The sequence below is a fragment of the Stegodyphus dumicola genome, chromosome 2 (assembly GCF_044657685.1).
Source record: "Stegodyphus dumicola isolate Sdum_Otavi_A_Nest chromosome 2, ASM4465768v1".
NCBI lineage: Eukaryota > Metazoa > Arthropoda > Arachnida > Araneae > Eresidae > Stegodyphus > Stegodyphus dumicola.
In genome coordinates, this window is record NC_140769.1 from 97,153,759 (window position 1) to 97,176,788 (window position 23,030).

The following is a 23,030-nucleotide window of genomic DNA, read 5'->3' on the forward strand; positions in this document are numbered from 1 at the left end:
GACATAGCAAGAATTCGCTATTTCGTTTTCTACGTGGGGTCTACAGTTTCTGCTTCCAAAAAGACAGAAACTCTATAAAATTGAGCAATTTAGTTCGATGAAGGCAAAATTTTTCGAAATATCTAAACGATTGTGCTAATAAATTTTCTAAAAAAAGGGATTTCTTAAGTAGCATCACCTTTATTTATTAAACCCAGTTATCCAATATCCAGATCAAATTCATCTTCTCTATATAACAATTTATTTTCTTTTCCATTCTTATTAGTCCAAATAGGCAATTTACCCAAAAGGACTATTAACTTGGTTTTGGAATTTTGCGTCGATTCACTATAAGCGTTGTTTCACTTTTTAAATTGTTGCCGCCAAATATTATCACCCTGTATTATATTTAAAAAGGTTAAATAATGAAGAATCTGCAAAAATATGTTTCTCGCATTGTGATAAAGCAACGGTACCTAGAGCCATCCAATTCTGAATAACGTAATCCTACTGGGAATATATGCATCTGGGAGCCAAATTTGAAATTTGGACTTGGGTTTTTTTTATCGATTTCATATTTGTAAAAATTTAACGAATTTTTTATTAACGAGCTCAAGAATTTCAAAGCGAGAAATTGCAACGTTGTAGAGAAAATACATTATTATCTCCAGAGCGCGAGACTGTGTATCGGTAACTCTAAAGATAGGCTGTTTTGCTGTTTTTAAATATTTAGTAATATTGCTGTTGAACTGAATTTTATATGATTTAAGTGCGAAGAACATGATATTTAATAAATAAAGATAATACATAAAATGGACTATTTTTTAACCTTGTCTTTATGATTTTTTAATCTAACTTTGTTAGGGTTTCTTATATTGCACAGTAAAAGTGATGAAATCGTATGCTGTCTTGTCGTATCAAGTTTCTGAACTACTATTGGATTGTTTTAATAAGCGCCTTGCTTTAAAATCTTCGATAATGAAACATTACCGCTTCTCAACTGTTATATCATGCATTTTGTCAATTAATTCATTCTAACATATGGTGTACAAAAACATATTATCGTGTTTTAATATTATTAATATATAGGGTGAATCTGAACAAGTGGGCAAAACTTTAGGGGGTGATAGAAGGCAGCTATACGAGCAATATAGAACTAAATGGTGCTTAATTTGTGCTGTCAACATATGCTTAATCGCTATAGAAATGTTAGTTACCTTATATTGCTCAATATAATATAAATTATCTTATCTGTTCTATATATGCTTAATTATGTCGAACAATATAAGTTAGATCTCCTTTGAAACTTATATTTTCGTGCTGAATATGTGCACTCATATCGAACTCATATACTTTAGTTCTGCCTGGTGTTTGCAGCCATATTAATACAAGGGTTGAATGGGGCTAAAAGAATAGCATAGTACAAATTCTGTGATTGATTTATTAAGCCAAAACAAATTAATTTTGAAATTACAGATTATACAAGTTTTATCTGCCAACAGCGAAAGATTTTCTGCATAGTCCATGCAGGAGAAAAAGCGTACTGTATTTTAATCGCCATAATCTACCATTATATTATTCACGAAATTCACATGGTATAATGAAACATGAACATGATTCTCCAAAGGTGAATGTTTTGCATGGGAACCAAACGTGAACGTTTCCATTTCCAACAATTGTGTTTTGAGCCCTTTCTTTTTCTCGTAGAAAAATCGGTTAACGGGTGCATTTACCAAGACATGCTCTCAGGATGGTTTTTCTCTCAACTAGAAAAGTGGTTTCCGGCCTTATTCTGTAGCAAGACGGTGCTCCACCATATTGGCATAAAAACGCACGCTAGTACCTGAACGATAGTCTACCCCATCGCTGAATCTCCATTTTGAGTCGTACGGAATGCTCTTGCTCTGTTGGCCACGGGGATCCTCAGATCTAACCCCTTGGGATTTATTCCTATAGGGTTTTAGTAAAGACAAAGTGTTCGTGCCTTCCTTTTCTCAGGACTTAAGCAATTGGAGGAGTGGATACATTCGTATACCTTGAGATACAGCGATATAAACATGACATCCTCGAGATACTAAATAATGAAGTTTTCAGGACATCTGAAAATCAAGATCTTTAGGATATGCTCAATATATTCCGGGACATTTCGACTTAAATGTGACATCTTGAGAGTATTCGGTGACCTGAGAGTTGATACGATCTACCCGAAGTTCAAGGTCACTGCCTTGCACAACTGACACACCAATGATAACAATCGTACATGCCATTTTATTACAAATTGTCCTGTTTTCTACTGAATAGTCTAATATCTTCCTCTCTTTTTGTTAAATGTATTTCATTGTTACAATTCCCAAGCATAAATAAGGTTCCCTCACTTAAGTTCCTTTACCGATACCATTGGAACATAACATCCTTTAGCTACTTTTTTTCCTAATTCTTTATTTTACCTTTACTTCCTAAAAGTGCTCAAGCTTCAGGCGACATTTGTATACATAAACATAATTATCAAAAGTTTTTGCCGTCAAACTTAAAGCTTCAGTATGTTCCACAGCATGGCTAACAGATAAGTTTCTTAATTACTTTGCTGCCGATTAAAATTCAAACATAAACTCGAAACGTCACGGGTGTTGACTGCGAGTGGCAGTATTTCGTGAAAATTGCGCCCTATTTCCAGTTTAATCCATTAGTTCTTGTTTATTTAACTGCAGTTAAAGGATAATGCTCTCAGATAATCTGCGAAAGAATTTTTCAGTGTTCTGTTTAATCTGCTTCTCTAACCAGCTATATAAGTTTCTGAAACCGCTCGACATAGCCTTTGAAATAGTAGAGAAGAAATACGAGACTATTTAACTGCATAAATTAAGCAGTTTAAACTAGAATAAAATAATACCGCTGGTAAGCAGATCAGTAATATTGCGACTGTCAACGATTCTTGTCTAAGTAAGTTACATTTTTTGAAGCTAATATTTTTCAAATTTGAAGAGGACTAGGTTGCTATTCAAATTTCACATCATAGTGTTTGTTTAATTGAATTATAATTTTATTTGATACCAATGCTTATTAATATAAATAAAAATTCTGTCCGCCTTAAATAAGCCTACAAATGAGCTTATTAGCTTTTTAGCTTAAAAACAAAAGTAAGTTTTAGCTTAAAATATTGATCACAGCTGCTTATTGAAGCCCTTCTTTTAATTTACATGTCTCAGGAAATTCTAAAGAAGCACAATAGTTTATTTAATGTAAATAAAGATTTAGTAAAAATGAAGTCAAACAGTGATAAAATAAAGTCAAAAATAAATAATGCCTGTAATAACTAGATTATTATATATTCGAACAATTAATATCTTTTATTAGTTGTATAGAAGTGTAAGACATTGGACTAGTTTTAAACTAATTTAACTAATTTAAAATTGCAATTTAAGTCAGTTTTTCAAAAGGCAACCTAAGATTTTCATTAATGAGATATGGACAGGTATGAGACAAACAAATAGAGATATGGAACGAATTCTTCTCTATTCAGAATCCTTAAGGACTTTGGAATCTCGTATTATTATTATTATTGCTACTAATTATTGTTGTTATTATTATTTAACGTTTAAAAATCAAAAGATTTTACCTCGAGAAAAATTTGGAATCTGCTTTAATTAAAAACCAAGCTTAGAACACATGTTTTAAAAATACGCCTATGTATGCTAAAAAATACGTACAACCGAAATTTAGGAAATGAAATACATAATTAAAACTCTTGAATTTTGAGGTTCATTCTATCGCTATGATCTGACAAAAGATATTTACAGTTCCAGTATCTGCATGTCTCAGAATGTCTTTAAATCAAATAACGTGTGCAGGTGATGAGACTATTCCAATATATAATACAAATAAACACTAAATATGGAGCACTGAATTTACAGGAATTTAAGAAAACATCATTGACGGCCGTCACAAGATAATATTGCTGATGCAGGTCCACTCCAGTTGCAACAGTCGTAAATGAACATTTCTAAATGGTCACCGATCAAACTAATATTTACAAAATTTGAGCTAAAAGTTTAATGCTTTTCTTAGACAAGGATTCAAAACATTCGAATAGCAAGAATTCAAGTTTTAAATCTGTGTTCTTAAAATAAACATTCGAGATTTGAAAATGTGAATTTTCTCGTTTTTCAAATTGTCTCATGAATTCGTCTCAATTGAGAATTCAATATGCATTCCCTAAAAACAAAAACCTTTAAAATGATGAGTTCTGTATTTAATGAAGCATTATTCGTGATTCCTATTCAGTTCAAGAAATAGGTAAATATAGGTGCCTGAAGCCTGTTGCATGCGGAACGTTTCAGTTAAAAACCCAGACTTCCGTCCTAGATAATAGGAGGACTCAATCGTGCTATACAATTCCTTAAAATCCAGTTTTTCGTGCTTGGAAACAATGAAAGTGGGCACTCGAGAGGTCTCTGAAATAACACCTTTCCAAGAGCTTTAGGCATCCTTAGTTGGGATTAATTAAACAAACTGTGCGTAAGATAATTTTTTATAGCAAACTAGAGTAAATTTAGTGCAATTTGCTCCCTGAAGGATAAGGTTAATTAAATTCAGAAAAATTCCATAAATTACGATTGCATTCAACTGATGAGCATCCCTATACAACCTCCTGCTGCTGCTCCACAATAGATGAGAGGTTTCATTTATTCAGAATAGGAGTGTAGGAACATCCACCGCTTAGGCTTCTCATTGATTATTGCATGACTAACAGAATTCTAGGAAAATAGCAACTTTGTTAGACTTAATGTGGTTTCTATCCTTATCTCTCAGAATAAGCTGCATCTTTTCAGTAGTTTGAACAAATGTTAAAGGATATAATAATATATTAATAAGAAGGCTAAAAAATTATATTTTTTTAATATGTAGGACAGCAACGATGAGGAAATGACAAGAAGTCTAGATTTGGACATTTCTCCAACTGATGTAAGCAAACATGTAGAACTCTTCACCTCCCCAACGGAAACAGTCAATAAAACCGAGCTGATCTTTTTCCCTCGAAAAAGCGAGACCAGCGATGGAGATTTTCAATCCTTTCTCAATTCCTCCATAGTGGAGGTGTCATCGGCCTTGCAGACGAGTGTTCCCATTGCCGGAAAGACAGCAAATCTGTTATCAATCAACATGAGTTTGAATATGCCCGAAGAATACAGCAAGTTTCTCTACCACGTTGTTCTCTACGGCTCATTCGGTAACTGGAATTTAAGCACGGATGAAATCCTGGTTTACATCCCGCTTACTCTTGGAATTTCGGTTTTTGCAGTTTATGCTATTATGGCAAGTATTATGCTATATTTTAAACTAAACTCAAGATATGTACCTTTGGTTAATATATTATTAAATACAACATTAACTGGCTAGGCTAAATAGCACAGGATATCACGTTCGTGTCTTTAGCATTTTTGAAGTTGATCATGCAGATTTTGGAAAACACTGATATACGGTACGCAAACGTGAGGTTCTGTTGTCACGAATACTGTGCTTCAATTAGATTATTTTTGTCGGTTTAATTTCTTATATACGATTTTTCAAAATGTCCTCGTAAATGAAATCAGCAAAGGAAACATGAAGACTCTTCAGAGACCATGACATGCCACCTCTATGTTAAACCAGTTCATTGGGAAATTGTTTCATCCACAATTATGACACGAAGACATATGGCATGTGCATTCTACTGAATCCAGGTTCTTTTCTTATAGCTTTCACATTCTTGCAATTCTGGTACCGAAAAATCCTGGTAGTTCCCTGCGAAATGTCTAACGATATGCACATTACCTTTGCTCTGATGAGAGGTGGTTGTTCTTCATGTTTCACATTTATGATAGAATCAGCTTGCTTGAACCGCGGGACTCACAATTTAAGTAAATTAACACTGGGGCGCTCACTAATGTAGTATAATCAATATAGTAATGTAGTATCAGTAATATAGTAATGTGTCACAATGATTCGTTTGAACGATCTTTCTCATATCATATAAAATAAGCCCGTACAGTACTGAGTGGGCAGTGGAAAGATTTTATCAAAGTTAGCTTGCCTAGAACAAAAAAAGCATTTTAAAATTCGTAGTCTTTCAAAAATGCTGAGTATTGAATGATTATCAGGTCTCTGTTTCTATATGAAGAGAAAAGGCTGAAAAACTGAAGGTTTCAACTTTTTCAGCGATATGTGTCTGTAAACGTAATTTACAAGAGCATTACATCCCTGGAGAATTTTAAATTAAGCACAAAAATATCTTAGATAGCGCAGATTTTTGATGAAAGCTATTCATTTCGAAATGGATCAGCCATAATTACCTGCTCTTCAGGAATAAAAGGTTTTCGCAAAGGTGGAAAGAGCGGCAATCATTTCTGCGTCTAAATCAAAGGAACAAACGCATCACCATCTCTCAAGGAAAGGCCTTAAAATTTTGGAATTCGTTTTTGCCTTTCCCAGAATTTTTTCATTTTCAGGAGTTTAATTATTTGAAAATGGTTGCCTTCGACAAAGGGACATGATGTTCTGGGCGGAAGCACGACGAGTTCTTAGACAGAGGCACATCTATCTCTTATTGTTGCTGATAAAGCCATTTTTCCTTCTTGCCATAATAAAAGGCATTTAGCTTTTATTGAAATTTATCGTTTCATTATTTGCAAAATTGCTTATATTCTATGAATTCCTCTATTTTCTTCTATTTTGAAACACGTGCTACGAAGTATGTGATGACATGAGAATCCTTTGTGTATAAGAAAGAAGAAATATTGTTATTATTGCATCTCATATTAGTCACTGAACTAGGCACTTAGATATTAGTCACTAAGACCATACTGACCTGAATTTATCAATTAAAGTTTATCTTAATTATGCATATTACATGAATATAATATTAAATAGAGCGTTCGTTATTATCCGTGGTATTGAAACACATTAAACCGAGTATGGAGACACTGCAGTCTTTTAATTTATTTTGCTAAGTTCTAAAATTTACGAAACTGAATTTTTATAAATATATTTATCGTAATAATGACAGTTGTTTGAAGCAAACGTTTACCTTAATACTTACTCTCAGTTTTAGGTTTCGATCTTATTGAGCATGGATTACGAGATTACGTATTACGTTATCTTAATGCATTACGTATGACGCAATGTATCCGGGTTACGTTACGTTATTAATTACGAGAAACATTTCGAGAATGGTATGTTTTACATCTGTAACTGTCTTGCTAATTGTCGTTGTTCTTACTTCTCATCCACGCATAAGTTGAATTAGAATGTCGCGTCGCATTTTATGTTCAGTATGAAAGACTTTATTCTCTGGCTCCTTTTTTATTTCTGACGCAGGAAGATTTTCTGAGCATTCTTTAATTCTAATTTTAATCATGTTGTTTCTTCAACGGTTACCGCTGGAATTTTTTTCAGGTTTTGTTGTTCGCTTGTCCATGTATTTCATGGAAGAATGGTTGCCAGAGAGAGCCTCAAGGAAGTTCGTCTTCTATTTCCCACCCTAATTGTGAGGAAGAGCACCTGGGGGAGGGCGTCCGATGGTCTCCTAACCCTCTTCCCGTTGGGAACCACCAAACCACACATTCAGCTCGCCATATATTTAGAGTGCCTCCATGCCGCAAAGACACTATACATATACAAACATTGATCCTTCTCCGGGATTCGAACCCGGACCTTTCGGCACCGCAGTATGCTCTCCTAAACACTATACCGTCTGGACGTCAGCTTTTCACCATGTAAACGATTTTCAAATTGTATGTGAAAGTTCCTAAATCCAAGTTTTAAATTCCATAACTATGAGTGAAACATTTCCTAATTAATGAAGAAGTATCTAAAGCTTAAGATTCTTTTTCACATACATTCGGATATATCATATTATTTCAAATGAATAGCGAATTTATTTTTGCCACTGTCACAATGTTTGAGATTTAGTTGCTTTCCAATATAATATATATAACTTCCAATATTTCCAGTATAACCCGTATAAGACTTTGTTGTAATATTTTACTTAACATCAACCTTTTCTTACTGTGCAGCACTTGTCGTAATTCATATATGTGTTTATTTTGTTGAACTGAATAGTTAATTTTATTTTTTGGTAACTCAACATGGGAGTAGGTTGTATTATCTTTTTCAACCGTACAATATTTAAATTTAAAACAATGGTATTTCTTTAACTTCCTAATTTGTTTTAAACTATTTTTGCTCTCATAATATTCATGCCTTGAGAAAACTGCACTATTGCCATGTTTTTATATTTTGAGAATCTAATAATTCTCAATAAGAATATCGTCTGTCTTATAGCAATAACTCCATAACATACCAATAAAAAAACATTTTCAAATAATGTAAAATAGCAGTCTTCGAACAACGAATTTGTAAATTTTTGTGCATGATCAGAAGAGATTTTGAACTACTCAGTATTTTAATAAGACTAATATTTAATAATGTAACTAAAGACTATTAAACGTTTATTGGGTCAAGTTTTTCTTATGTGTACAAAAAATAAAATTGTCTAATTTTTTAAAAGATTATGTACTTTGGAAGAGAGGAAAGAATTTGTAAAGAATATATGCACTTTTTATTTTGAAACTAAAATTTGAGTGTACCTCTTTCAGTACTGTAAATCATTAAAACAAAATGGAATAAAGGAAACGACTAAAGAGTTCTCCAATCAGGTATGAACACTTTCTTCTTTAAATCCTTAAAAAATTAAAGATTAAAATAGTATTAATTTAACACTGAATTTTAATGTGTTAAGCTCTGAGATATAAAAGGTTTCTTACAATGGTTCAAACGGTTCTTGAATGTCATAGTCTTTGTTTTTGAACTTTTGGCACCAAACCTTCACCGTTGCATATGATACAACATTAGTACCTAAAACTGTACACATGATTTAGTGACATTCTGACATTCTGTGGCTGACTTTTTGCAATAGAATGGAAGTAAATGATGGTTCTAATCTAGTAGCGTGATAGTTCCATTTCACATACCTTATACTTAGTGATAACGATATTTTTCGTACAAATTTCACAATAGTGTTCTAGAGTAAATCTCTTTCTTTCAAATGCCAAAATATGATTAAACACGTCAACGCGAACTGTCTGCGCAAACGATATTTGCGTTTGGCGAGAAATTATCGTTAAACCCCGATATACACTCATGTCCATAAATTAAGGATAATTCGGAGTCACGCGGAAATCGAACTCTAAAATAAATATATCCTGTAAAATCACTACACACATCTTCAAGAATCATATGCAAATTTCAGGAAGTAACCAAATGACACCGATGGTACAATGACGATAGTGTAAGAGAGTGATATATAAGGAATACAGGCAAAGAAGTAAAATTGTTCGCAGGCGCTTTATAAGCATTTCAGTGCAATAACCGAATAGTTATGACACAACGGACGCATTTGGATGATTTTTTACGTGGTATAATTATCGGCCGTCTGGAATGTGGGCGTACCCAACTGGAAGTATCATACGAACTTGGAATTGCCCAGAGTGTCATCTCCAGGCTTTGGCAACGATTCCAAGATGATGGTAATGTGATTAGACGTTACAGCACAGGTCGCCCCAGAGTTACAACGTCGAAGGAGGACCGGTATTTGGCAGTTACTGCCAAACGAAACAGGCGGAGCACAGACTCAGACCTGTCTCGTCAGTTCTCTTAAGCCACTGGTACGACAATTTCAAAGCAGACCGCGTACAGACGCTTAGGGCAGATTGGTTTATATGCTCGTAGACCTATCAGATGCGTTCCACTTACTGCAACTCACTGTCGCCTGCGGTTAGCATGGAGTAGAGAGAATGCATTGTGGACATTGCAACAGTAAGCTTGTGTGATGTTTTCCGACGAGTCCAGATTTAGCTTGCAGTCTGATTCTCGCCAGACTTTCATATGGAGAGCTCCAGGTACCCGTTACCACCAAAAAAAACATCATTGAACGACACTGTTACGGTGGTGCAGGAGTGCTCGTTAGGGGTGAAATTATTCTGGGTTCCAGAACTGACCTGCATGTTCAAATTGGAACCATGACAAGCCAAATCTAACGGGACGTCATTCTGGAACAACATTTACGTTTGTTTCGGGGCGCCATGGGCGCACAATTTGTGTTTATGGATGACAACGCCCGTCCTCACCGTGCAAACATCGTAAGTGAATGCCTTCAATCGGAGGATATCACCCGTATGGAATGGCCAGCATTCCCACCGGACTTGAATCCAGTAGAGCACGTGTGGGACATGCGTGGCCGACGAGTTGCAGCCCTTCAACCTCCTCCTACATGTCTACCGGAACTTCGGAGAACATTGCTTTTTGAGTGGTGTAAAACCCACAAGATCAGATCGATAATTTGATACTCAGCATGCCTAGGCGTTGTACAGACTGTATGGCATCGTCTGGGAGACATACAATGTATTAACAATCATACCAACCATGTAATATTGTTTTTTTTGTAAATAGGTTTTTTTTTTTTTTGTAATTTGCTCCAGGGAGCAAAAATCGCTAATTTTTTTAATAATATCAAACATATAGCATCTTTTTTTGCTTTTCACCTTTTGTTTAATAAATAAGCTTTACAAATAAGTCAAATTTGTTTTGCTTTTAACTCTTCCTTTGCCTGATTTTGCATTATCCTTAATTTATGGACATGAGTGTAGTTCTTCTAATGGAACAACATCGTTGATTTAACTTTATCGTAATGAAAGTGAAAAATGTGGGTTTCGAAGTACACCAGATATGGAGCGAGTGATGTTGGTACATGTAAATGTAATCATTATTATAAAATTCAGTAGAAGGCTAAAATAAGGAAAATGTAACTTAATGGCGATTAATTTAAGCATCATAATGTACGATATATTGATTTAAAGAAATGAAATAATTTAAGGTAAATTTATATGGTAATTATTATGTTCATTGTAACTTAATACAATTTATTAACGACACATCTTTAAAATTTTCGAAACAACCTGTAATTAGTTATTAGAGAATTTCAGAATTGTTACAGAGCCTATAATTAGTTATTAGATTGTTTCAGATTTATTAGAGTAATTCAAAAAACAAATTCGTATTAAATGCTTCATCCAATGTGAAATTTATTTATTTAAAAAATCCCAAATTTTCAAAATTTCCGAACAGAGGAGCTCAAATTTACATATGACACTGGAACGAGTGATCATACAGTTTGCTGGAGATTACACAATTTTTATTTTTTACAGGCGTTAAGAGAAGAAACTGAAGACCTGGAAATTACGAATGATTCACGTGAAGGGCAGAGTGTAAGATATTTTAATTTGTCATTCTTAAATTAATAACAACTCTGAAAGGCTGTAGAATATTGTATGAAATGGTTTACTTCTTAATATTTGCTTTCATTTACATCTTGCTTGATCCTAAGTGAAGCTAAGACATGTTCACCTTCGTTTATATGAGAGTTAAACAGCAGTGTAAATAAAATGTTACGTAAAAATGTATGTATTTTCATCATAGAGAATACATATTTAGAAAATTTAACTTTTGAATTTCTACATGTGTTGCATAAATTATCACCTTCATGCGTAAACCTGATGCTGTACTGTATGTATTTAAGCCCTCAAAATTTATATGCGTCACAAATTGTCGTGACATATATATTTTAAAGCTATTAATATGTGTTATTAATAGCTATTACTTAATAACACTTAAATACACGTATTACTACTAATACATCTATTTAAGTGTTCCCCCATTCTCTCGAATAATGCATGTTGAATATCAAATGCGAAATAGAACAACTGTCTGTCTTGAAAATCTTCAGAGCAATATTTGGTGCCATATTTTGAATTGGCTGCTACATTACAATTACCTTTGATGACTTTGAATCTAACGCTTTTCAGAGGTTTTAAAGCTATGGGAAAAAACCTATAATATTACAGAGTAATTTTTAATTGTTCTTATTTGTATACATAAATATTTTAAATGTAATGAATTACTTTATAGCAATTCCTAACTGTCAGTTAGACCATTACGCACTAATTGAATAATTTTCGAGTAATACAAATGCTTTGCTTTCTATGCTGCTTTGTATTCAATTATTATAGTAATAATTTACAACATATTTTCTTGAGGAAAAATGAAGCTGAAACTGATAGTAAAATCAATATTTGTTCAATATTTAGCGCAATGCATTACACATTTTTAAACAATACTCCTTTAAATTCAGAATTCGGTTAACCTTCACAAAATAAAAGCACTGATCTGGATATTTCTTTTTTGATCCGGAATCCAAATCTTAATTTCAATAATGTAATATTTCGAGTAAGTAGATTAAATAGTTTGAAGGATGAAGATAATTACGAATAATTCTAGATAGTTACTCATAAGTTTCTGTTTTGTAGGCACAGAATAGTTAGCATAAAATATTTATTCAAAATTTTCGATTACTTTGATGACAAAAAAAAAAAAAAAAAAAAAAAAAAAAAAAAAAAAACTTACATCCTGTAAAAAATTAAATTTTATGCGTCCAATTTAAGACCAGATATTATGTATATATATTTAATTTAAGAAATAATAGTTATATACACACACTGGCCAATGAATTAGAAACCCAAGATCATAATTTTATTGGACCACCTTTTGCACGGATGATTTCTCTGATTCGTTTGGGCATCAAGTTTACGTGCTTCTAGAGTGCATTTACGTCCAGAGAATACCCTACATTGGCTAGGCAGCTTTTTAGATCTTGTAAATTAGGTGGAAGAGGAGAGTGCTGTCGGATATGTCTATCCACCATATGCCAAACATTTTCTATGGGGTTAAGATCCGGGCCTATGCGGTGGCCAGGGAAGATGTTGGAAGCAGCCCGATGTTCAGCGAACCAATTTTGAACACTTCCGGCATGATGTATAGTTGCATTATCGTCCATGAAGTATCCGTTACCATCAGGGTAAAAATGCAACATTGCAAGGCGCACTTAATCTGCCAGTATATCTAGGTATTTCGTGGCAGTTTGTTTAACCTCCAGGAACACCAGACCACCACTTCCATGCCAGCAGAACATGCCCCAATTTATGATACTCTCACCAGACCCTTGCGCAATGCGAGTCAGGCAAAATAGATTCATGTTTTCATGGGGTTCTCGCCAAATTTGACGTCTTCCATCAGTGCAAAATAAGGTGTCGCGTGTGGTAAGACCCGCGTAACGCTAGAGGGCGCTGAGAGCGCCATTGAGTGTGTTCAGATAGTTGATGGAAGATGTGACGCAGTGACGATGTGAGAGTTCTGAGATTGTGATATTTAATTAAATCAATTTACATTTTATTGATTGCCTTAATTGAAAATTTATGTAATACTATGAACCACCACATATTCGAAACTTGGATTACCACTGATGTGCAACGTGATTCATCCGACCACATTCCTCGTTTCTAATCCTCAGATGTCTAGTCGTCTTTCCCGACACCAATGCAAACGAATTCTTGCATCTCGGGTAGAAATGAGTGATTTTTCTCACAGACACCCAACTATGCATTCCTATCCTCTGCAATTCTCTGCGCATGGTTCGAGCAGAAATCTGTTGGGAAGAGCCTTGGTTGATGATCTGTGTCAATTGAAGCATAGTAGAATTCCTGTTCTGTCGTACAATTCGTCGGAGTAGACGCCGATCACTCTCTTCGAAAACTGTGCTCGAAAGTTACATCTTCTGCTCGAAGTTCATCGAGAGAAGAACTGTGGTTTATGATTCCAACTTTTGAAAACCTTTGATATGGTTGCTTTTGAGAACCCAGTGAGATTTGCTGTCAAGATTTGTCGAAATCAAGGCCCTTGCTAAACGGACACCAACAATAAGCCCTTTTTCAAATGGTGAAAGATTTGCCGTTTTTTCTCATTTTACTTCATTCTCCGTGAAAAGCACTCTTACACCTTACTTATACTAGCATTCTAACCACGCGTAACCCCCATCATAAAAAAATTGCATACTTCATCCCTAGCCCCTTCGAGCCGGGTAGCGGAAACGCGCGCTTATCGCGGAGGCCGGCAGTGTCTCTCCAGGGCCGGGGGCTTTTTTGCTACTAAGCCTAAATCCATGAAATTTCCGAAGTATCAACGCATTGTTTAATAATGCTCTATAGAGTATTTAAACGGCTTATGCTTTATAGATATTTTATATATATATATATATATACTTTAATTACCTTATTTCTTGTTTAAATGCATATTTTACACATTTTATTTTAATTACTCACCATTTTATGACTTTTAACATCATACATCTGAAAACTAAATATATTACTTAAAATTCTCTTTTCGTATGAAAAATTTGAAAACAGGGATCTACACACAGTCCTACGTTACGTTCCTTGAACTCGTAATAACTCATTTGCCGTTTTGGAGGATTTTTCCGGGAATGTGAACAAACGAAGCATCGTCGTCTCATTTTCTTATCAGTCACTTCTGAACAAAGTTTTGGAAAATTTCTTTCAGTTAATCTTTCAGAATCAATATCAGAATATCAGAATTTCAGAATCAATATCTGAAATATTTTACATCATTTCTGCTATTTCATGCTCTGTTAAACATTTTCGACGCTTCGACATTGAAACGGTAAAAACAGAAAGAATTCACGTCTAACAAGATCTAATTATTTTCTAAAAACTGAACTGTAAACCGAAATACTCAACGCTTTAGCGCATATAAAACTTCTACTTACAATAAACAACTACCACTTGCGAATAAAGTGCGATTTAAAGAGTCGTCATAAATCACGCCATTCGGAAACATTTAGTTCCCCATTTGTTTATACAATCAAAAACACGTGTATGTGAGTCATGCTTCTCTCATTTCGAGTAGAAGGTCTAATGTACATGTATCTGAAACCATATGGACATACAGTGCCATCTTGTGGCAGAAATTATAGTTTGAAAAACGTTCCAGGGTACTGGCACAAATACGTGACAGTCGGTAGTAAACGCAAAAATGCTCTGGCACGCCTGCGTGTCGGCCGGTAGGTAAGTGTGTTCGTTGCTGGCACGTATACGTGACAGTCGGCGCGAAGGGGCTAGTACGCATTCAAAGGAAAATCTCAAAGTTTCTAATTCATTGGCTAATTGTGTGAATAATCTAAATGAAATCCTAATCCTTCATACCAAAAACATATGAAAAATTATTAATGCACCATGCGGAATTTAAACTAATGTATGTAACAATTAATTAAAATCAGTGAGAATTAAAACTTTTATTCAATAAATACGACTAACGATTTTTGATACCGTCAAGAGTATTCCGATCTATAATGGATATACAAGTAAGCTTTCATAGTAATATCTAAGGTAACAGATATTGATTTTCATTCCTACTACACATTGAATGTATTTTTACAGCTTTCATTTATAAAAGGGCAGTGTTTCAACAATATTTCGATTAGTTCCCCATTTAATCTTCATAAATATTAGATAAAGCGAATGACGACTTAATCTTCATAAATATAAGATAAAGCGAATGCCGATTTGTTAAAATAAAACATACTGGAAATTTATATGGAAAAGTGATTATGTGCGATACAACCAGCTGAATGGTAACTGTTAGACCATATTAAGAGACATAAGATATTACCCATTCATACTCCATACATGTTTCGCTGATAGCTGATTTGATGAATGTTATGGCTAGACTGTTCCTACTTCCCAAGACCAGGATAATTTTAAATTTACCATCACGTTCAAAATGGGAAGTGTGGGACTGATTTGCTATTTGCTGTGTGCCATTCATCTCATTACCTCTGGAAAACTCTAGATTTACAAGCTTTTATAAATACTTTGAAAATAGGGTCCCATCAGTAGTAGTTTTAAATGATGCCTAAACCTGGTCATGACTGATTAAATTACATTTGCATTATTGATACCAATCAGACTTGTGACAATGAATAAAATTGACAAGGAAGATGAATACACGTGTCGAAATAATCTTTGCCAGTTTGTCTAAGACACTGTTTGTTGCTTTAAGTAAATTCATATGAAAATACATATAGTAAGAAAATGAAGTGCAAAATTCCAACTCTACATCAATATAAAAAAAGCTTTTAGTTAGGTTACGTGAAGTTTAATATTTTTATAATAAGACAGTTTCTGAAATATCATAATCTTTAAGACATCCTCTTCCTCGACCCGCATTAAGTTGTTGAAATTATGGCCACAGGAAAGATAAACGTAACATCCATATTCTAAAAAGATTTAGGTAATGTGTTGCTTAAACTGTATTTTTAGACTATAATATTTTACGATGCCCTGTTACTAAAGCAACAAATACAGTAAGAGTTTGACTATTTCTTGTGGACTCAAATGGTTACTAAAGTCTATTATTTTTAGTTACTTTTAGTAATCATATTACATAAAAAAGCTCGTTCTTATACTCAGAAAGATGCATGCTGGATTTCCTATGTTGCTAACATACCTCTAGATGCGGATGTCTCTAAGTCTAACCAAAAATAAGACTCTTCTATAAAAAAAACTCTGTACCTCTGCGCTCATCAAGAAATTCTGCACTGCAGATATTTTTAATGAAGGTATGGAATCACCGAAGGATCAATCCAAGCCTTGAAACGGACTTCATGCTATAACTGCCGAGCAGAAACTGTGGGTTAAGGAATAGAGAGAGTTTGTTTTTACAGTATGTTGAAATCGTTTTGCATACTGCAGTTTTATCTTTTAAAATTATCACTGCATATGAAAATAATTTCTTTCATACGGCTGGCTTTATCTTTCTGACGTACTGCAGTACCTTCTGTTTATCACTTTGACCTGGAACAGCCACAAGTATGTGCGTGTCCCGAAGTTTATCTTCATTGTTCCTGTTTATGCCTTTCTACGAATTCCGGAGATTTTCAGATTCTGAAAGGATTTAAAATTTCAAATTCTGGAGTCTTCGACCTTTAGTGGCATTCTTCATTCACTGATAATCATCTGTCACAATCCCGAGAATCAAAGACTATCCTCTGTCCTCTAACTACGTAGATAGACATTTCGTTGTAGGTTACGTGTTTGCATACAATAATTCTGTATGCAAATGACTTAAACGGGAAGACGCTTTCTATATGTACGAAACTCTCTGAGTTATTTTTTCGAGACGACACAATTTCAAAGAACAATAAGATATTTCTTTGTTCAAAAGTTTCTCCGGAAATGCTTATAGGTCAGTTATGCTTTTAATGTAAAAAAAATATTATTTAATCACCTTCGAAATATTGTCCATCGTAATATACGCACTTGCTCCACGTATGCTGACATTCACGGGAACACTGATAGAATTTATATTTGGGTACATATCAAATGGCTGTCGCATCGCTCAATATAGCTTGCATTGTTCGAAAACAATAACTTCATAGAACCATCCTGAGGAGATGGCAAAGAGTGAGAAATTTAACAATTATAATGTCTGTGATACGAAAGGCTATGAAATAAGAAAGAAATCCATACATCTTTGCCATAGGTAGGGTATTCTGCGCAGATGGTAGAAAGATGCTTTCTGTTTGCACTACAATCAGAAACGGACATCCCAAATGACGCCAGTTCATATACTTGTTTTCTACTGAGAATAGATTAATGCCCTGCCAGAGCCAAATTTAATTACTACAATTTTCACGTACGTGGAAAAACTACTAAGGGAAGTTTTTTAATAGTAGACTACGATGAGCATAAATAGTCAGCTGTAGTCATTTTCTGAGAAACTTATTTCATATATGCATCTTTAGGAACAAGCTACATTACCTTGTTCCTAACGATTGGTTTGGCGGTTTTCTTGTAATATGTCCTAAAATATGTTTTGTTCCATTATAACGGATGTATTCGTGACATCTACGATATCATGCCGAGGATTTAAAAACATTCTGATAGGTATGAAATTTTATGTAAATATTATCATCATAATTATAAATCTTTCTTTCAGAAATCTTCAAATGCAGTCTCAGTTAAATCAGCAGAAAAAGTTTATGATCATTTGTTAAAAGTAAGTAAAATGTAGAAACTAATATCTACTAGAAAGAAACAAGGATAATTTTAATTGAGATATAAAATACTTTATATTTATATTCTTTATCAAATCTGAATCTTAACTTAATGCCTTTCCGGCATCTATTTTCCCTTATTATTTTGACTTAAATAAATACTGTGATTTTCTCTGCCTTAGTGCTTTACCTTTGCTACTCAATACTTATTTTTTCTTTAATGAATCAAGTAATTAATCCTTTATACTGCTTTAAGAATATAACATACTGTATTAAGATACGAAATTATTTGCAGAATTAATATGTATATGAACTTAATTGCAATGAATAAGTGTATAGCTTTCAGATCTGTTTCATTATTAATTTACTTCAAAAGATATTTTACTGTCATTAATGAGTAGAAGTTAAAAAATATTATCCTTTTCCTGAGATTACTAAAATTATTAACATATTTCTGGTATGTACGCAAAATGCAAATCAAGTTAATGCATAGTTATGAACAGAAACCGATTTTGATAAACGAATTTTTCCTTCTGTGATTTGTCTTCGCTTCCTATAAACAGACAATTTTTCTTGAAACATTAAATTGAGTTCAGAATTCCATAACGAGTTGTTATGATTTTTAAGAGCTTAGCTCTCAACCTTAAAATTTTCTCCAAAGGGTAGTTTGGCATAATAAAGAACTTAATAAATATTTATTAAATGGTAAGATTATTCAGTTATGAAAGAACGATTATTGAAAGGAAAGTGGTCTGCATTTGCACTACATTACGAAAAACAATGAAAATGCCAAGGAAGCAGTCCATTCAACCCTGGGAGAATTACAAGTGTTTCGTAGCTTTAGCCTCTTGGCTATTAGCCCGACATAAAATTCCCACCCACTGCTACAGATGTTCACGGAGAAATGTACTTTTCTTTCCAAAGCGCTTGCTATACCTTTAGTTTCCGTTGCGGAATTATTTTGATTTCAGAAATGCATTGATTTAATTGGATTAGCTAATGATAGGTACGCTTAGCAATTTCTCATTCCATAAAAATAGACATCAGGGTTTCTTGGTTATTTCATGAAATAACAGTATTTTTACAGTATATTTTAACCTTTTTTTTAATTAAGGAAAAGTTTCAAAGATTAATAGCTTTATGTAAATGAATTTATTGAATAACAGTATATAAAATTCCTATAGCTTTTTCATCAGGGATTAGAAGATGTCTAATATTTTTGACTTATTTTTTCGCTACTTTATTTTTTGTTGCTTATTAATTGTTTAGAAGCGCATACACAGAAAGGCAGAAATTACGGTTTGCATTCGTTAGTAAGTACAGTTGTATGGATCTACAAGTGTAATTCAGCGAAGAGTTTGTAACACTTATTTTACATTTTTTAGCTCGCAGGAATTATCGAGTCAGAAGATGCGAAAATATATTTGACTGAGGAATACTTAAGACTGGTAAATAAAATCTTTTCCATTATTTTGAAGAGCAGTGTATTTAATTTACTTTAGTATAATTAATTCAGTTCAAATTATTCCTGTAATAACAATCTACAAGCTAAGTAGAAATCAGATGCATTCCTAGAAAATTGTACGAAGAAATAGGCAGTAATTATATGATAAGAACACTAAAATTATAAATATAATGTTAAGAATAAAACTTACATTGACACAGAAGGAGAAATAGCAAACGTTGATAATAAACCAGTGCGAAAAAAATCCAGTTTACACCTAAAAAGAGAATAAAGTGGTGAGAAATTAAAGTATATAAAAACATTGTTCCAGTATTTACAAATTAAAACATTTTTGTTTGCTTCTTTAATAGTATATTTATGCTGTTAAAATTTTTTATAAATGAAATGGAACGAAATATTAATAAATTAAAATTTGTTAACAGGTTCAGAGTTTCATCATGCGTGATAATTTTATGCTTGCAAATCTCGACACGTTAAGTCCAGAATGTTTACTGAAGGTAAAAATATTCAAAATATTGTTTTCAATTTTTTTTAAGCTTGCAGTTGCTTTTATGTAATAAAAAAAATACTGAAGCTTTAAAAACTTTAAAAAATACAGTGTTTTCTGATTCTCGTCATTAATAAAAATTTAACATAAAAATATTTGTTTAAATACTTTGTTTAGGAAATCTGTTGCTCTTGTTGTATCGTTGTTATTTTTATAAATCCTATTATATTGAGCTGGTTATAAGAAATGTGCACTGTGGCATTAAAATGCTTGCTATTTATATAACAAAAACATTTTTTTCAATAGCGTAAAGAGGGGCACTGGCAATAAAAATTAACATACATTCCAAAGGATATTGTTAGAAATTAAAGGAAAAACAGCTTATGGTTTTCTTAAAAAATTAATTTTCGTGCCGCTTAAATTTTAAATTAAACTTTGAAGTATATATTTTAATGATAAAAGAAAAATAGCTTACGTTTTCTTGAAAATAAGGTCTTTTTTTATTCTTTACTAAAGTTTTAATTAACTTTTTAACTATGCTTTAATAGCAAAAAGTCAAAACATTCTAGCTTTCGTTATATCAAATCAGTAATTTAAGGAAAACAAAAAACTGAATTCCTTTTCAATACATTTGATGAATTTAATTTTGCTTGAAAAAAAAAAAAAAAAAAAAAAAAAAAGGAAAATTGCTTTTTGTTTTGGAGAATGCTTTTGTTAAGATCTATATTTTTATTCAGAAATGAGCGGATATTTAATTTTCTACTTATTAAGTGAAAAGCGACTGCATTTATAAAGGCTAAAATTAGTAACATAACGCCTGTACAGTTCTACGAAAATATTAGCATGATAATGGTTGGTGAATCGTAAATATGTAGTTTCCTATAAAAATATCTAGATTTTTAAAATTAGGAGTAACGTTAAACTTATTAACAATCTAATTACACCTGTTTAACTTTTTGTTGACTCCTTTTGCTCTAATAAATCTTCGTAATTATAACCACGTATAAGTATATCTAAACTTCAGTACCATAGACAAGAGAGAAAACATTACAAAATGTTTTTTAAAAGCTACGTCTTGTAGCGCGCCTAAAATTTAACAAATACTAAACAGTTACTTACAGCGTTTTAGTAACACAAGTATTTAAAACAGTGAAACACTGAATCTAACTTTCAATTGTTAATTCAACACCCTTCCCCACCTAATCCACATACTGGCCAGACGGACAGCTCTTCCTTTGAAGTTTAGCAACCATACTGAATGATTGCCTTAGTATTTTCGACAAACTAAAAAAAAAAAAAAATCGCTCGCTGTTTCAACTTAAAATAATTTGCATCCAGATGAAGGTTGTTCGAGAACGAAGAACGTAGAGAAAATAACGAAAAAATAATAATAAGAATTCTAAAAGCTTTCAGATTTTATATTACGTCCAAAGGACGCTTTTTTTAACGTTTTGTGTGTCACTTATTAAATATCATGTTCTTCGCATTTAAACCATAAATATCAATTCAACAATATCGCAAAATAATTTTAAAATGAGCATATCTTTAGAATTTCCGATACGGAGACTCATGCGTTGGAGATAAAAATGTGTTTTCTGTACAATGTTGCCATTGCTCGCTTTGAAATCCTTGAGTTTGTTAATCAAAAATTCGTTAAAGTTTTATAAAATATGAAATAGATAATAAAACAAATTCTAACTTTCAAATTAGGGGCTTCCAGATGCCCATATTCGCAGGAGGATTATGTTATTCAAAATTCGATGGCTGTAGGTGCCATTGTTTTATAACAATGCAAGAAACATAGATACATTTATGCAGATTTGCAGATTCTTCATTATTTAATTTCTTTGAATATAATACAGGGCTGTAATATTTGGTAGCAATAGTTTGAAAAGTGAATCAACGCAAAGTCCTAAAATGAAATTGATAGCATAACTGGGTTAATGCGCTTTGGGCTAAAAAAAATCTGAAAGAAATCAGATTTTAACGTCGCACCAAAATGTTGAAGTTTTTTCATGCTCTCAAACTCTTGTTAATATAACTTTTTTGTTTGCCTTTTCAGATTTATTATTAAAAATAGCTTTCTTCACACTTACGCCATAAAAAATTAAACAAAAAAAATTCTCAAAATTTTTAGAAGCAGCATATGTTTAGGATTCTGGATACACTGTTAAGTGTTGGCATATATTTTCTATTTTTTAAGTCTTTATTCAATTTATCAAGGTCTAGATTCCTCGGTAAGATGGACTACACAACGTCGTTTATCTTTTTAACAATAACGTTTAGTGTTTTTAACTTTTTTATTAAATATCAAGTTTTTCGTACTTATGCCACATAAACTTCAACAGCAAAATCATAAAATATTTAAAAGCAGCATATCTTTAGAATTCCAGGTAGAATGATAATAGTTGCCGTACACTTTTTTATATTCACTAAATTGTTTCTTTAAAAGCAGCCCCTTAGACGACCAGCTTCCTAAAACTGTTATCATAAAAAAGAAATTGTATATAATAATTTCAGTGAGTACAGCTACTGTAATTTTCTTAAAAGTATTTATTACTTATAATTAACCATCTCATTTTAATACATTTTTATTTAAATAAATCATATTAAAATATAGAAACAGTACTCTTAAATTGCAAGAGCTACTTTTAAATCTCTTAGTTAATAACATTCCATATTACGAACCTTTTTAAGCTTTCAGATTTAAAAGTTTAGGCTTTACTGAATGGCTACAAGCTAGCTCGTCGAGTTTAAAAGTATTTTATTTCCAGTGGCATCACAATGCTTTTAAATAGCCGAGTTTGTAAATTAAAATAGAAAGATCTTATATTTTTCCGCATGGCAACAGAAGATTGAAAATGTTTTATTTCTCACGGCGTTGCCACTGTTCGCTTTCGAATCACTGAGACTCTTAATCAAAAATTTATTAAATTTTTACAAAATATGAAATAAATAAAAATCAAGTTCGAAATTCAAAATTTGGGTTTCACGCACACATGTTCGGGTGGAGGACTACGTTATTCAGTATTTGTTGGTTATTCAGTAATTTAATCTTCTTCTTCCACAAGGCGAGGTAAATATATATACATACTACAGAT

General features: G+C 32.7%; 1 protein-coding gene across 1 annotated transcript in view; it reads right to left on the reverse strand.

Moving 5' to 3' along the window:
- The window catches only part of Elk (Eag-like K[+] channel), a 933,814-nt gene that overhangs the window by 711,117 nt on the left and 199,667 nt on the right, over positions 1 to 23,030 (reverse strand). Inside the window, exon 2 of the mRNA XM_085810949.1 lies at positions 19,633 to 19,698. The gene's annotated coding sequence lies outside the window, so the exon portion shown is untranslated. The remainder of the gene's footprint in view (positions 1 to 19,632; positions 19,699 to 23,030) is intronic.